The sequence below is a fragment of the Sciurus vulgaris genome (assembly GCF_902686455.1).
Source record: "Sciurus vulgaris genome assembly, chromosome: 10".
Lineage (NCBI taxonomy): Eukaryota > Metazoa > Chordata > Mammalia > Rodentia > Sciuridae > Sciurus > Sciurus vulgaris.
This window is the reverse complement of record NC_136470.1, coordinates 140,326,444-140,341,298: the sequence shown is the minus strand read 5'-3', so window position 1 is coordinate 140,341,298 and position 14,855 is coordinate 140,326,444.

Below are 14,855 nucleotides of genomic sequence, written 5' to 3'. Positions count from 1 at the left end.
ATTTAGAGACAGGGTCTCACTGAGTTGCTTAGCACCTCGCTTTTGCTAAGGCTGGCTTTGAACTTGTAATCTTCCTGTCTCAGCCTCCCAAGCTGCTAGGATTACAGGTGTGTGCCACCAAGTCTGGTCTCTCCTTTGTTTTTTCATTTTTGTGTTTTTGAATGCCTGTCTTTAAAAGCGTTTTTCATACAATAAACTTGTATTTCAGATAAATTCTGAATACTTCTATAAGTCTCTTCCTTCTTCTTTCTCAAGTTAGCATTAAGGAAATCATACCTCTCCAGGGGAGGCCGCTGCAGCCCATGAGGTTTCCAAAAGTACTGATGAAGGTGGATTTAAGAACTGGCAGAGGGAACACCAGCAGGGCCGGACAAGCGACAAACACTGAGAAAAGACCTGCGGCGGAGGCTGGGACCTGGGCTCCGATGGCCCAGGACGAAGCCTTTCCTGCCTGGATTCCACTCCGCAAGGTCATGGCTGGACTCTGCAGCCACGGCCCGCTTTTCCCTCCTCTCCTCCAGTGTATCTGAGTGGCATGAAATCCAGGCAGCAGGCGGTGGCGGCTGCCTGGGGAGGAGCCCCGGCCTCCTGCAGCGCGCCGGAGTGCTGTCCCTGCCCAGCTCCCCGCGTGTTCCTGGGCCTGGTGAGGCTGGAGGCCACGTGCCTCTGGAGTCTGAGCTTGGGAAGAGGAGAAACACCGGCCACCAGGCGTCAGAGAATCTCCGAACCCCGCGCATCGCTTTGGGCTTCACACCCAAAAGTCTGTTGTCACTTCCCTCGTCGATCATTGCGTCTGACTTATTTATGATTTTTTAAAATTGGTATTAAAAATGTCTGTCGTGGCAAAACCATGTTCCCTTACAGTTAGGGAAATTTCTCTCTCCCGCTCTCTCAAGTCACAGAGATTTCAAGACACCTGTTTTAATTGTTCGAGTTCCAGCCTATGAACATTCTTAATCCTATCAATGTCTTGTTTTAGAATCCAAAGTTTATCTTTTTTTTTATTGTAAACAAATGGGATACATGTTGTTTCTCTGTGTGTACATGGCATAAAGGCATACCATTTGTGTAATCATAAATTTACATAGAGAAATGCTGTTTGATTCATTCTGTTATTTTTTTCCCTTCACCCCACCCCTCCCACCCCCCTTTTCCCTCTATACAGTCCTTCCTTCCTCCATTCTTGCCCCCTCCCTAACCCTAACTCTAACCCTAACACTAACCCTTCCCTCCCCCCATTATGTGTCATCATCCACTTATTAGCAATATCATTCGTCCTCTGGCTTTTTGAGATTGGCTTATCTCACTTAGCATGATATTCTCCAATTTCATCCATTTGCCTGCAAATGCCATAATTTTATCATTCTTTATGGCTGAATAATATTCCATTGTATATATATACCACAGTTTCTTTATCCATTCATCAATTGACTGTTGGTTCCACAGTCTGGCTATTGTGAATTGAGCAGCTATGAACATTGATGTGGCTGTATCTCTGTAGTATGCTGATTTTAAGTCCTTTGGGTATAGGCCAAGGAATGGGATAGCTGGGTCAAATGGTGGTTCCATTCCAAGTTTTCTAAGGAATCTCCACACTGCTTTCCAGAGTGGCTGCACTAATTTGCAGCCCCACCAGCAATGTATGAGTGTACCTTTCTCCCTACATCCTCGCCAACACCTGTTGTTGCTTGTATTCTTGATAATCGCCATTCTAATTCGGGTGAGATGGAATCTTAGGGTAGTTTTGATTTGCATTTCTCTTATTACTAGAGATGTTGAACATTTTTCCATATGTTTGTTGATTGCTTGTAGATCTTCTTCTGTGAAGTGTCTATTCATTTCCTTAGCCCATTTGTCGATTGGATTATTTGTATTCTTGGTGTAGAGTTTTTTGAGTTCTTTATAGATTCTGGAGATTAGTGCTCTATCTGAAGTATGATTGGCAAAGATTTTCTCCCACTCTGTAGGCTCTTTCTTCGCATTGCTGATAGTTTCCTTTGCTGAGAGAATGCTTTTTAGTTTGAATCTATCCCAGTTATTGATTCTTGCTTTTATTTCTTGTGCTATGGGAGTCCTGTTAAGGAAGTCTGGTCCTAAGCCGACATGTTGAAGATCTGGACCTACTTTTTCTTCTATAATCTTCAGGGTCTCTGGTCTGATTCCAAGGTCCTTAATCCATTTTGAGTTTAGTTTCATGCATGGTGAGAGATATGGGTTTAGTTTCATTCTGTTGCATATGGATTTCCAGTTTTCCCAGCACCATTTGTTGAAGAGGTTATCTTTTCTCCATTGCATATTTTTGGCACCTTTGTCTAGTATGAGAAAATTATATTTATTTGGGTTTGTGTCCGTGTCCTCTATTCTGTACCATTGATCTACCTTTCTATTTTGGTACCAATACCATGCCATTTTTGTTACTATTGCTTTGTAGTAGAGTTGAAGATCTGGTATTGCAATACCCCCTGTTTCACTCTTCCTGCTAAGGATTGCTTTAGCTATTCTGGGTTTCTTATTCTTCCAGATGAATTTCATGATTGCTTGCTCTATTTCTGTAAGGTACACCATTGGGATTTTAATTGGAATTGCATTGAATCTGTATAAGACTTTTGGTAGTATGGCCATTTTGACAATATTAATTCTTCCTATCCAAGAACATGGGAGATCTTTCCATCTTCTAAGGTTTTCTTTAATTTCTTTCTTTAGTGTTCTGTAGTTCTTATTGTAGAAGTCTTTCACCTCTTTTGTGAGATTGATTCCCAAGTATTTTATTTTTTTTGAGGCTATTGTGAATGGGGTAGTTTTCCTAATTTCTCTTTCTGAAGATTCATCACTTATGTACAAAAATGCGTTGGATTTATGAGCATTGATCTTGTAACCTGCTACTTTACTGAATTCACTTATGAGTTCTAAGAGTTTTCTGGTGGAATTTCCAGGTTCCTCTAAATACATAATCATGTCATCAGTGAACAGGGATAGTTTGAGTTCTTCTTTTCCAATTCGTATCCCTTTAATTTCTTTGGTTTGTCTAATTGCTCTGGCCAGAGTCTCAAGAACGATGTTGAATAGAAGTGGTGAAAGAGGGCATCCCTGCCTTGTTCCAGTTTTTAGGGGGAATGCTTTCAGTTTTTCACCATTTAGAATGATATTAGCCATGGGCTTAGCATAGAGGGCCTTTACAATGTTAAGGAATGTTCCAACTATCCCTATTTTTTCTAGTGTTTTGAGCATGAAGGGGGGCTGTATTTTATCAAATGCTTTTTCTGCATCGATTGAAATAATCATGTGATTCTTGACTTTAAGTCTATTGATATGGTGAATTACATTTATTGATTTCCTGATGTTGAACCAACCTTGCATCTCTGGGATGAAACTCACTTGATCATGGTGCACTGTCTTTTTAATATATTTTTTGTATATGATTTGCTAAAATTTTGTTGAGAATTTTTGTGTCGATGTTCATTAAGGATGTTGGTCTGAAATTTTCTTTCCTTGATGAGTCTCTGTCTGGTTTAGGTATCAGGGTGATATTGGCTTCATAGAATGGGTTTGGGAGGGTTCCCTCCTCTTGTATTTTATGGAATACTTTGAGAAGTATTGGAATGAGCTCTTCTTTAAAGGTTTTGTAGAACTCAGCTGAGAACCCATCTGGTCCCAGACTTTTCTTTGTTGGTAGGCTTTTGATGACTTCTTCTATTTCAGTACTTGAACTTGGTCTATTTAAATTATGTATGTCCTCCTCATTCAGTTTAGGCAATTCATATGTCTCTAGAAACCTGGTGATGTCTTCGAAATTTTCTATTTTGTTGGAGTATAGATTTTCAAAATAGCTTCTAATTATGTTTTGTATTTCCATCCTGCCTGTTGTGATATTTCCTTGTTCATTCTGAATTTGAGGGATTTGGGTTTTCTCTCGTCTTCTCTTTGTTAGTGTGGCTAAAGGTTTATCAATTTTGTTTATTTTTTCGAAGAACCAACTATTTATTTTGTCAATTTTTTGTATTGTTTCTTTTGTTTCAATTTCATTCATTTCAGCTCTGAGTTTAACTATTTCCTGTCTTCTACTACTTTTGGTGCTGGTCTGTTCTTCTTTTTCTAGGGCTTTGAGCTGTAGTGTTAGGTTGTTTATTTGTTGAGTTTTACTTCTCTTATTAAATGCGCTCCATGTAATAAATTTCCCACTAAGTACTGCTTTCATAGTGTCCCAGAGATTTTGATATGATGTGTGTTTGTTCTCATTTACCTCTAAGAATTTTTAAATTTCCTTCCTAATATCTTCTGTTATCCATTCATCATATAATAGCATATTGTTTAATCTCCAGAAGTTGGGATAGTTTCTGTTTTTTACTCTTTCATTTATTTCTAACTTCAATCCATTATGATCTGATAGAATACAAGGTAGTGTCTCTATCTTCTTGTATTTGCTAACAGTAGCTTTGTGACATAATATATGGTGTATTTTAGAGAAGGATCCATGTGCTGCTGAGAAGAAAATGTATTTGCTTTTGGTTGGATTGTATATTCTATAAATGTCCGTTAAGTCTAAAATATTGATTGTGTTATTGAGATCTATGGTTTCTTTGTTCAATTTTCGTTTGGAAGATCTGTCCAGTGGTGAGAGAGGCGTGTTAAAATCACCTAGCATTATTGTGTTATGGTCTATTTAGTTTCTGAAATTGAGAAGGATTTGTTTGACATACATGGATGAGCCACTGTTTGGTGCATAGATGTTTATGATTGTTATTTCTTGCTGATTTATGCTTCCCTTAAGCAGTATGAAATGACCTTCTTTGTCCCATCTGACTAACTTTGGCTTGAAGCCCACATTATCTGAAATGAGGATGGATACTCCAGCTTTTTTGCTGAGTCCATGTGCATGGTATGTTTTTCCCCATCCTTTCACCTTTAGTCTATGGGTATCTTTTTCTATGAGGTGAGTCTATTGCAGGCAACATATTGTTGGAACTTTCTTTTTAATCCAATCTGCCAGTCTATGTCTTTTGATTGATGAGTTCAGGCCATTAACATTCAGGGTTATTATTGAGATGTGATTTGGTTTCCCGGTCGTTTGGTTCATTTTTTAAATTTTATTTATTCATTTATTTATTTGACACGACTTGGTTCCTCCTTTATTTGACAATTCCTTTAGGATAATTCCTCCCTTTGCTGATTTGCTTCTTTGTTTTTCATCTCTTCCTCATGGAATATTTTGCTGAGAATGTTCTGTAGTGCTGGCTTTCTTTTTGTAAATTCTTTTAGCTTTTGTTTATCATGGGAGCATTTTATTTCATCGTCAAATTTGAAGGTAAGTTTTGCTGGGTATAAGATTCTTGGTTGGCCTCCATTTTCTTTCAGGGCTTGAAAAATGTTGTTCCAGGCCCTTCTAGCTTTTAGGGTCTGGATTGAAAAATCTGCTGATATGCGTATTGGTTTCTCCCTGAATGTAATTTGGTTCTTTTCTCTCACAGCCTTTAAAATTCTGTCTTTATTTTGTATGTTAGGTATTTTCATTATAATGTGACTTGGTGTGGGTCTGTTGTAATTTTGTGTATTTGGAGTCCTATAAGCCTTTTGAATTTGATTTTCCATTTCATTCTTCAGATTTGGGAAATTTTCTGATATTATTTCATTGAGTAGATTGTTCATTCCTTTGGTTTGTTTCTCTAGACCTTCCTCAATCCCAATAATTCTTAAATTTGGCCTTTTCATGATATCCCATAGTTCTTGTAGATTCTGTTCATGATTTCTTACCATCTTCTCTGTTTGTTCAACTTTGTTTTCAAGGTTAAATATTTTGTCATCTATGTCTGAGGTTCTGTCTTCCAGGTGTTCTATCCTACTGGATATGCTTTCTGTGGAGTTCTTAATTTGGTTTATTGTTTCTTTCATGTCAAGGATTTCTGTTTGGTTTTTTTCAATATCTCTAACTCTTTACTGAAATGATCTTTTGCTTCCTGTATTTGCTCTTTTATCTGTCGATTGGTGCGATCATTCAGTGCCTGCATTTGCTCTTTCATCTCATCATTCAGTGCGTGCATTTGCTCTTTCATCTCATCGTTTGCTTCCCTGATCATTTTAATTATGTACATTCTGATCTCCTTTTCTGTCATTTCTTCTGCCACGCTGTCATTGGGTTTTATTGATGTAACATCTAGATTTGTTTGTGGCATTTTCTTTCCCTGTTTTCTCATATTGTTCAGGTATCAGTGGACCGCTGAGATATTGCAGATTTCCTCCACCGACTTACAATGTCCTTGAAGATTTCTATATTATCCCCTCTTAGCCTTCAGTAGAATGAAGTCTTGGAGGAAGTTGATAGTGCAGTGCTGCACAAGGAAGCTGCCTTTCTAGGGGTGGTGGCCTTCAGGAGGGGTATATTCCCTGCTAATGGGCAGAGGTGCCTCCACTTGTTGACCAATGGTCATCCAAAGGGGAACTAGGCTGTGGGCTGAGGCAAGGCCTGTTTGGGCCTGTGTCTCTGGTTTTACCGTCCTTGTGGGAAAACCTCACCCGGCAGGGAAGACTCAGGTGGTGGGGAGGTCTCCCTGGTCAGTTCCCTCCTAGAGGTTCCCCTCAATTTACAGCTACCGCCTGGGCTGGGCTGCCTTCCTCTGCAAAGTTCCCAGGGGCCTGGCCCTACCTCCTGGGCCTGGGAGCCTCACCCTTCGCAGACGGGTCTCCTTAGGCTGCCCCTCCTCAGAGAATCTGCCCGTAATCCTGGAACCTTCGCTCCGCCCTAAGCGTGTCTCTGTGCGGCTCTTCTACCAAGAAGCTTCCTAGATCCTGGGACCCTGCTCTGCACCTAATCGCCTGGCTATGTGGCCCCTCCTCTGAGCAGCCACCTGGAGCCCCGTACAATCGCTCTGAGTCCCAGAGACCCGCCACATGCCTCTTCCTCCAGACAGCTGCCTGGTGTTCCAGTGCGGTCACTAGGAGTCCAAGCAACTCATTTCCTGCCTCCTCCTCCCACCATCCACCCGTAGCCCTGGGCAGTCACTCCGAGTCCAAGTGACCCGCCCCGTTCCTCCTCCTCCTCCAGGTAACCCCCCGGGTGTTCAGGAGCGGTCGCTCTGAGTCGCTCTGAATCCATGTGACCCGCTGCACGTGTCCTCTGGGCAGCTGCCCGGAGCTCTGGTGCGGCCACTCGAGACCAAGCGACCCACTGCGCTTCTCCTCCAGGCAGCCCCCCTGTGTTCAGGAGTGGTCACTTTGAGTCCAAACAACTCACCAATCACCTCCTCCTCTGAGCAGCTGCCTGGAGCTCCAATGCAGTCACTGCAAGTCCAAGCGACCCATCACGCTCCTCCTCCTCCTCCTACTCCTCCGGGCAGGCCCGGGGGTTCAGAAGCGGTCACTCTGAGTCCAAACAGCTCGCCACACAGCTCCTCCTCTGGCAACCGCCTGTAGCTCTGGTATAGTCACTCCAAATCCAAGCGGCCACACTCCTCCTCCCCCTCCTCCGGGCAGGTCCCCGGTGTTCAGGATTGGTCACTCTGAGTTCAAACAGCTCTCCTCGCCTCTCCTCCTCTGGGCAGCCGCCGGAGCCCCAGTGGTTGCTCCGAGTCCCAGTGCTGTGCTGAGCAGCCTCCTCTACGACGTTCCCAGTTGTCCGAGTTCACTGCTCCAGTGGGGGGGAGGAGTGTCTCACTGGCAGCTCTACTTCACAAAGTTCCCTGCGTTCCAGGATGACCACCCCATCCGGGATGCCTCCCCAAAGGGAGAGACTCACCCAGCTGCTTTGAGTTGGTCCCAAGTCTCTCAATATCTCCTCTTTTGAATCCTGTGTCCTGGAGCAACATGAAATGCAGCCACCCTCTAGGCCGCCATCTTGAAACCTCCAGAATCCAAAGTTTAAAGTCATGATAGATGGATGACATCACGTCTGTCATTTTCACCTCTCTTGATTCCTGCTCTGCCATGTGACTTTGCATGACTTCCCCCAGCTCAGGGAATGTACTTCTGACCCCTTCATTTTGCATGACTTGCTTCGTCAGGGGGATGTCCACATGGTGACCCACACGGGACAGGAGGAGAGCGCCTGCGTGTCTGCCGTACTCCTTGCACTGGGGGCGCAGCCAGGCTAGCCCGCCGTGCGGACCACGCTTAGAGCAGCCCTGCGGCCATTGCATCTGAGCCCACCGATCCCAGCCAGCACCAGCCCTTCCTGAAGATGCTGCCAGCCGGCTAAGCCGGGCCTAGATACCCAGTCACCCCAGCTGCCTGCAGATGCAAGAAGAAGCTCACCCAGAGCAACTACTGTCAGACAGACAGACGGCCATGAGCCTTTAAAGTACTGTGGCTGCCATGTACTTCATTCCACTGTGCACTAGATGCTGCTGTGTTCAGACAGGGTATGCACATCCATAAACACATGCGTTCATCACCGTGTCAATGCCTAGAAACACGTTGGAGAGGGAGAGCGTGTTTCCAAATAGTCATGTGCAACATTCACATGTAGGTGAATAAATTTTATGTTAGATTTAGAAATGTTAACATTACATTCAAGAGAACAGAACTTTCTTCCTTTGTTCCTAAAGGTATTTCATCTACACCCATTTGCCCTAGAGGAGTTTTCTAACTATTCAAAACTCCATCCACTGTGTTTGTATGTATTAAATAATCCATTCTTTACATCTTTGGGGAAATTACATATAATGATTATTCAGTTCTTAAGATACTTTTAATTTTCTATATCAACTTTGGGAAGGATAGAAATAATTTTTCTTTATTGGCTTTACTTGATATTTTATTCATTTATAATTTGTTATCATCAAATTAATCAGAAAAAAATCTTTCCTCAATTAAAAAGGTTAGTTAATTTCTGCCAGTATTATTAGAGCCTTAGTAGATCAGCTCTGGGATGTGCAATCTTGATACTTTTTACTTATGGATTGTTCCATGAATTGTGTTGTGTTTCTTGACCAAGTATTTCTCCATGAAATAGCTATATTGAAAATGTTTTACTTTCATTTGATATACTACAAACCCAAAACCTCTTCAACCCCTCAAATATTAAACATTTCAAATTAGTCTTTATTTCTTTGTTGTGTTTGTAGTACTGGGCATGGAACCCAGGGCCTCCTGCCTGCTAGGCAAGCGCTCTACCCCCGAGCTCCATCCCCCACACTTCGAATGTTCAAAAACATGTTAAATGGAAGAAAAATAAACAACGAGGCTTCCATCTTCACAAAATGCTTTACGTTTGGTAGGCACGCGTGTCAACAATCTCTAAACAAGTTGTTTTCTGCAGTTCCCCAAAGCCCATTCCTCTGCATCTGGTCGGCCATTCCTGTGGTCCCTGAGCCACCTGGGCATTACTGGAAAGAGGACGCATGGGTGGCGCCACCTGTCTTCACTGGATTCCAGGAAACACTAAATGTCGCGCAACGCGGAAGGCAACACAGTGGTCCTGCACTCCACAGGCTCAAGTGGCCACCCTGAGTGTGTCAGACACACACACACAGAGCACACCCACCCCAGAAGAATGTAGCTTTCCTACGTGGACCAGACGCTTTTTCCTTGTGGGGCAAAGTGGGATTTACCGTAGATACTTCAGAGGAAAGCCAGCTCACACCCATGTCCCCCATCCACTCATGGGGCCGGGTGGGTCCCACCACGGAAAAGATCCTTATAAACTCTAAAATCTGCACACGTTCAACTTTTCCCACTTGTTTGGGGGTGATAGACCTTGAAATTCAGCTCAAAGTTTTGTTGAGTTTTGCTCGTTCGGAAGGGTCAGTGCTGTGCTGAAGACATCGTCAGGAGCCCCCCCAGTAGAGGGAATGCCACCCCAGGCAGGCCTGGTCTACCTAGTGGAGGCGTGCGCCAAGTCTCCTACCATCCGTTTAAAATACTCCTGGAGACACTAGACGACAACGCACTGGATCCCACAGGAGGCAAAGCTTTCTGTGTTCAGAGAGGGGAGGGTTCCAGTCGCAGTGCCCGGAGGGTTCAACTGAAAACCGCAACGGAGTCGCCGGCCACTGGAAGCCACCGAGACCACCGCACCTGTAAGGGATGCTCAAGCGGGACCACTTAGACACTGGTGCCAGGCGACTGGCCTTCCCTACAAAACTGCTGAGAGGTAACCTGGTCATACTCCCACTGAAGGCGACAGTGACCTCCAGTGGATGCTGGTCTCCAAACGCCCCGCCTGGGCACCCCTCTCTAGCTTGAGTGGCTCCAATCACACCCCAAGCGTGGTGTCGGAGGGCAGGTGCTGCGAACCCCCCGCACCTGGCCCATCCGGCTGACAGCCAGCCGACTCCCGGGTCCAGTCAGCACAAGCTCTGCACCAAAACCACCAGGGCAGAGCAATGACCCCGGTGAGTGGCAGGTTTTATCATTAAGTTTCAAACATTTCATGTCCCTTCCAGGAAGGCAGCTGGTTCAGGAACTTTTGAAAAAAAATGGAGAGAACAGTGACCAGAGAGAAGTAGGGCAGGTTTTTCCCACCAAGAAAGTCAATACAAAGACTTTCAAATGTATTTTGAAGAAGACTGTAATTATTCCAAGAATCCTGTACCTTAGCGATTGAGAGCGCTAACGCTCCACCAGACACAAGCCGCAGGACAGAGAAGTAAGTAGAACGTCAAGTTCAGTGCCCAAGATAAACTGCATGGTTTAAGTGTAAATAAATAGGCAGAAAGTTCTTTAATTTAAAAGTTATGTCTGTTCCTGTCTGCACTAAATAAATGTCAAATAAATATTTAAAGAACACCTATTTAAAATGGTGATACATCATCAGTCAGGACAGCAAAGCAAGCCCGTTCCAGGCAGATTCCGTGTATCCTTTACTAGGCGTGTCCAAACCTGCTGAGCCAGCGCAGCGGTCATGGCTGGAGACAGATGAGAGAAGGAAGGGAGGAAGGAAAGGAAGGGAGGGAGGGAGGGAGGAAGGGAGGGAGGGAGGGAGGAAGGGAGGGAGGGAGGGAAAGAGGGAGGAAAAGAAGGAAGGAAGGAAGGGAGGAAGGGAGGGAGGGAGGGAAAGAAGGAAGGGAGGGAGGGAGGAAGGGAGGAAGGAAGGAAGGAAGGGAGGAAGGGAGGGAGGAAAGGAAGGAAGGAAGGGAGGGAGGGAGAGAGGAAGGAAGGGAGGAAAGGAAGGAAGGAAGGAAGGGAGGGAGGGAGGGAGGGAGGGAAAGAGGGAGGGAGGGAAAGAGGGAGGAAAAGAAGGAAGGAAGGAAGGGAGGAAGGGAGGGAGGCAGGGAAAGAAGGAAGGAAGGAAGGGAGGGAGGGAGAGAGGAAGGAAGGGAGGGAGGGAGGGAGGGAGGGAGGGAGGGAGGGAGGGAGGGAAAGAGGGAGGGAAAGTAGGAAGGAAGGGAGGGAGGGAGGGAGGAATAAAGTTGATAGCAGATACGTGATTGAGAGATAGATATCTAAGATGGATAAAGCACTATGACTGTGTTTTACATTCAGCGTCTGTCTCTAGTTCAGGGATCCTGAAGTTGCTCTGGTTGCAAATCCAATAAAACCCCTCTTTCCTCTATGGGAAGTATTTCTTCAACTTGCCATTCGAATTTACAAGTCTGGAAACATCTGGGTTCATCCATGATAAAGGTGGTAGCAAATTTCATCCCGAGATATGGAGTCCCTTCAAAATAAGCAGAAATGCAAGGGCAGAAAGAAGGGGGTTCTCGGAGCTTGCCTTGGCAGCGGTGGCCTTCGGGTAAAGCCATCTCAAACATTAAGAGTAAAACCAGGCAGAAAGACAAAGCAGGGTACCAGCACCGAGACCAAGGGCCACTACGCACAACGGCAGCCTCACAGCCGTGCGTCTGACCAAGGGACCCTCCCAGCGTCAGAGGGACAGCGCAGGGGCAGGACCCTACAGGTGTCAGACATGTTAGCAAACAAAGTCGGCTCATGTGGGGTCTCATCCTTCAACTGTTGGCAGGAAGGCTTTTTTTTAAATTTTGGGGTTCTTTTTAGTTATACATGAAGCAGAATCTATTTTGGTATAATTATCCAAGCAGGGAATACACCTTATTCTAGTCGAAATCCTATTCTCATGTGTGTATGTGGTGGTGGGATTCACTGTGCTGTGTTCATCTACGTACACAGGAAAACGATGTCAGATTCATTCCACTGTCTTTGCTTTTCCTACCCCCTCCCTTCCCTCCATTCCCCATTGTCTAATCTACTGCACTTCTGTTCTTCCCCTCACCCTCCACCTCATTATGGGTTAGCTTCCACACATCAGAGAAAACATTTGACCTTTGGCTTTTGGAGACTGGCTTATTTCACTTAGCATGACAGTTTCCAGATCCATCCATTTATCAGCAAATGCTGTAATTTCATTCTTCTTTATGGCTGAGTAATATTCCATCATATATACATACCATATTTTCTGTATCCATTCATCTGTTGAAAGATACCTAGGTTGGTTTCATAGCTTAATTCTTGTAAGTTGAGCTGCTATGAACATTGATGTGGCTGCATCACTGCAGCGTGCTGATTTTAAATCCTTTGGATATATGCCAATGAGTGGGATGACTGGGTCAAATAGTGGTTCCATTTCAACTTTTCTGAGGAATCTCCATACTGCTTTCCAGAATGGTTACACCAATCTGCATTCCCACTAGCAACGTATGAGTGTACCTTTTACCCCCACATCCTCACCAATATTTGTTGTTACTTGTGTTCTTGATAATTGCCATTCTGACGAGTGAGATGGAGTCTCAGTGTAGTTTTAATCTGCATTTCTCTAATTGCTAGAGATGTTGAGCATTTTTCCTTCTATTTGTTGACCGTTCTTATTTCTTCTTCTGTGAAGTGTCTGTTCAGTTCCCTTGCCCAATGATGGACTGGATTACTTGCTTTTGGTTTTGGTTTTGTTTCCTGTTGTTAAATTTTTTCAGTTCTTTATATATCCTGAAGATTAATACTCTATCTGAGGTGCAGGTGGCAAAGACCTTCTCCCAATCTCTAGGCTCTCTCTTCACGCTCTTGTTTCCTTTGCTGTGAAGCTTTTTAGTTTGATGCCATCCTGTTTATTGATGGTTGATTTTACTTCTGAGGATCTGGAGGTCCGTTCCTGAGCCGACATGTTGGAGTGTTGGGCCTGCCTTTTCTCCTGGTAGGCAGAGGGTTTCTGGCCTAGTAAAATACAGCCACCTCACACTGGACAAAGGCACCCCGAGCATACATTGGAGCAGAGATAGAAAATGGCGCTGGGAAAACTGGAAATCCATACGTAGCAGAGTGGAATCTCACTCGTCTCTCAGCTGCACAAAACTCTGCTCAAAGTGGAAGACATTTTAAAGCAAGGGACAAGGAGCACCCACCTGCCCTTCTGGCAGGCCTGCAGAAGGCTGGCCGCTGGTCCCCGACTCCACCCCATCCACAGCTGCCGTTTCAGATCTGAGGGCCCAGACCCCCTGGCAAGGGTGTTCGCCAGGGCCACTCTTCCTGGGACATCCTTCACATCAGTCTGTCTCCACGGTGAAGAAGTAAGACTGCTGAAATCTCTGCTTGATTTTCACGGAAGTTGGAAAGGAAAGGACTAAACAGGACTGCTTCAATTAAAAAGTCGCCAAGCTTCCCAGGAAGCGGTACTGTCACTTTGTGGGTGGATCATCCAAGCTCTTCTTTCCTCCTCCACGTGCGCGCGCCAGTCCGAGTGGTCTCCCTCCTCCTCCTGGGACAACTTCCTAGAGCGCAGGCTTCCTAGACAACTCCTCGCAGGGCCTTTGCCTGCAGACATTTTTAATCCACCTGTGCTTTTGAAGGTTCTCACTAGTGGGCTTCTGGGTTGGCGTGGCTTTCTTCAACACTTGAGAGGCGTCGGGCTGCCCCTTGCCTGGCTCGGGCGGACCTCTGGAAGTCAGCCATTGTTACTGCTGATGTTGCGAAGGTTGATGTGTTTGTTGCCTCGGCCTGCTCTGTCCTTTATATTTTATTCTCTTGTCTTTGGTTTGAGATGTTTTACTATGGTGGCGGCTTTATGTTTGCTCATATTTCTAGTTTATCCCTGCTTGGGTTCACGGGTCTCCCCGAGGCTGCAGCTTGGAGTCTCATCGGTTCTGAAACACGATCCACAATGTTGCCTTCAAACGCGGCTTTGGCTTCCGCTGCATCACTGTCTTCCTCTTTACTTCAGTTACATGCACAGGACGTGTTGCCGGGCCCTAGTCCTCCACGATGGCTCCTCCTGCCCGTTCTTCAGCTTCCTCTGCCCTGTCCTTCCAGCTGTGTTGCTGTGCTATTGAACCCATCCTCCCACTTCTGCCTTAGCCTCTAGTTCGGCTATGTCTGCCTGTAGATTCCAGGTCTCTGGTACAGTGCCCACCTCCCTGGATCATCCGGACCAGCACCTGCAGGCAATCCTTGGTTGGTCTCCAGGAACAGCAGGAGGCTCATCCCTCCATCTCTCCCCCTTGGACATGTTTCCTGGTGTCGCTGGTGATGGTCTAGGAATTCCAGTCTCTGTGAACGTCAGCTCCGAGAGGCTCTGGGTGAAGATCCTGCAGAGGCCACCCACCTCCGCTTCTGGCAGAGCTGCAGAACGCTGGCCAGTGGTCTCCTGCTTGACCCCATCTACAGCTGGCCATTTCAGGAGAGGAAATTGATGGTTTCCCAAAAAATGTGTAAAGAAAATAGGGGTATGTGGTCGCAGTATGCAGTCCCTGCTCCTGGTTGCTGGCAGTACTACTGTCTTCAGCCACATCGAGCAAACTGAAGAACTGAAGCCACTCAGCAAACTGATTGCAGGACTGCTCCCACCACCTATCGGTTACTCTGAAATAGATACTCACGTGCCGACACACTCAGCCCACACGGGAACATTGCTTGGGCTCCTCCAACGCCGCGAGGCATTAATTAATCACTGGCTCTTTAATGGCTTTAGGGCTTTATTCACA